This window comes from Microtus ochrogaster, unplaced genomic scaffold (assembly GCF_000317375.1).
Source record: "Microtus ochrogaster isolate Prairie Vole_2 unplaced genomic scaffold, MicOch1.0 UNK12, whole genome shotgun sequence".
Classification (NCBI taxonomy): domain Eukaryota; kingdom Metazoa; phylum Chordata; class Mammalia; order Rodentia; family Cricetidae; genus Microtus; species Microtus ochrogaster.
In genome coordinates, this window is record NW_004949110.1 from 6,063,011 (window position 1) to 6,065,919 (window position 2,909).

Genomic DNA, 2,909 nt, shown 5'->3' on the forward strand with positions numbered 1-2,909 from the left:
TTAGTTACATTACTATCAGCCTGACCAACAGTCTAGTCTTTGAATCAGGGTGTTTAGTTACATTACTATCAGCCTGACCGATAGTCTAGTACAGAAGTCTACACATGTGCACTGCACGGCCTTCCCAAGATCAAAACCAGGGCATTATGCTAAGGACATTCTACCACTGAACATCTGGTGAAATAAATTCTGAAATATCCAAAACTCAAAAGACAAAAAGGAAAAGCAACCCAGTCCCCCCAAATTTTCAGTTTTTTTGACATTGTGCTAGAAAGAGTGGGAGCACAGCAGGAGGCAGACATGGTGCTCGAGCAGTAACGAGAGCTCACATCTGATCCACACACGCGAGGCTCAGAGAGGGTGGTTTGGGCTTTTGAAACCTCAAAGCTCCACCCCCAAGTGACACAGCTCCTCCAAGAAGGCCACACCTCCTAATCCTTCCTAAACAGTTCCACCAACTGGAACCAAGTATTCAGACCTATGAGCCTATGGGAGCCCGTCTCATTCAAACCAGCATGTTAGCAGGTTGGGCTTAAGGAACACAACTTGAGGGGATTCATAATGTATCTGAAAAAGGATGATTTTTAAGTGAGGATTATAGAATTTACAAATGTTAAGAAAGAAAACATCATTCAGCAGGTGTAATAGCTCACACACCCATATTCCCAACACTCAGGAGGTAGAGACAGGTAGATCTCTGTGAGTTCAAAGCCAGCCTGAAGTCAGGTACAGGTAATGGTGGTCCATGCCTTTAACCCCAGCACTTGGGAGGCAGAGGCAGGCAAATCTCTGAGTTCAAGGCCAGCCTGATCTACAGAGTAAGTTCCAGGGCAGCCAAGGCAACACAGAAAAAACCCTGTCTCAAAAACAAAACAAAATGAAACAAAACAAAACGAAACAAAAAGAAACAAAACAAAAGCTCTGTCTCAGATAAACCAAAAGAAAATAAATAAATATCAGACACAGCAGCCTTATTGTTCTCAGAGTCCAGGTTGAGGAACGAGTGCACCAACTTGGATTGTTTAGAACCTAAATCAGGTCACAGGGCAGCGTTTTGTTCTGAAGCTACTTGGAGTGGTTCCTGGGCTCTGTGGCTCTGTGAAGAATGGTGAACTTGAGCCACCCAAATATTTACCCTCATTTTGGCTTTGGCTCTCACGCTGTAATCAAGTGTTTCCTTCCACCATTATAGCCGTGGTTTCATGTTTTTAGGCTTTGTGTTGGTGATTTTGTTGTTTCCCAAGCATAATTCTAAAATTCTCATTACTATTCTGTGTTAAGAAGATTAGCCAGGTGGTGGTGGTGCAGCCTTTAATCTCAGCACTCAGGAGGCAGAGGCAGGAGGATCTCTGTGAGTTTGAAGCTAGCCTGGTCTACAAGAGCTAGTTCCAGGACAGGCTCCAAAGCTACAGAGAAACCCTGTCTCAGAAAACCAAAAAATAAAAAAATAAAAAAAAGAAGACAGTATTTGGCTGGAGAGATGGTTCAATAGGCAAAGGTGTTTGCTAACGAAGCCAACCTGAATTCAACCATTGAGGCCCAATTCCCAGCAGCTCTTCCTTGACCTCCACACATGTATGTAGGTGAGGTAGAGAGGGACGTGCATGCCTCTCTCTCAGGAAATAAGTAAATTAGAACACAAGAGGAAGCATGCTGCAGCTGTGGTAGTGTGGTGGTCCATGCCTAGAGCCCCAACACTTGAGGGGATCAGGAAAGCCAGGAGTTCAAGGTCATGCTTGGCAACACAGCAAATCGAAGGCAACAGGGACTATGCCTGAATACTAACACTCCTGTCACTACCCTAAGGGCAGGCCAGTGTAGACGCCTGAATATTAACAAAGACAGCAAGAGGCAGGTGCTTCTCTCAAGCAAAGGTCTTTGTGATGACGTACAGGCCCCTGGGGGTCATAAGCTTCAGAAACCAGTTCATTATGTGGCTTCTTCCTTCCCACGACTTGATATGGATAAGTCAGTGGACGAAAGGATTTCCTATCACTTAATACACTTCAGGAGGGAAGAACTGGAGAGCTGAGGAATGAACCTGCTCATGTTTCTGACCCTGAATGCTTCTCAGGTCCCTGGAGATGGGTAGATACAAGGGGCAGGTGGGCCCAGGTGGGCCCCCGTGACTTTGGTTTCCCTTGGATCAGATGGTGACCCTTTTGAAGTCTCCCCAAAGCTCAACTACAAGAAGACCATAATTTCCACAGGGTTGGCCAGGGTTCGGTCAGGCTGAAAGCTTGTGGCCATTCAAGTGTCCCTCGAGGCTGAGAAGCTGGCTTTAGATACAAAGCCAGCGCCACTGTTGGCTTTTATACAATCTTATCTGGTGTCAGGCCAAGCCCTAATCTTACCTCTGGAAAAAGAGGAGGTTTCAGGATGCCCAAAGAATTACTGAGCAGGGAGAAATCCTGCTCCCATCACTTAGGGGCTGTGCCACTGTGTGGGGAGGGTGGATTTCCCTACAGGGGCAAAGCGATGGGTCACTGCTGGGTTCTGAGGAACTTGCAGATTCACACAGGGAGCTCCATTGCAGTGCTGGGACTGTCTGTCTGAGCCAGTGCCAGGGACTCTGTCCACAAGTCTGGAGCACTGTGGAAGTTTGGTACACGGAGCTGTCACCCTGGGTCTGCTGAAAGAGGCTAGAGTATAAGAGGTGACAGCCGTGAGGAAAGAGGCAGGACAGAGGCCATGTCTGGAAGCTGAGAAGCAGTACCCAGGCTAGATGAAGGTTAAAGCCTTCAGGTGGTGAAGCAGTGGCCTCTAGGTCAAGGTCAACACCTGTAACCCTTGCTCTCAGGAGGCTGAAGCAAGTGGGTTGTGAGTCTGAGGTTAGGCTGAAGTACACAGTCAGGCACCGTCACAAAAAAAAGAGGAGGAGGAGAAGGAGGAGGAGGAGGAGGGATGAC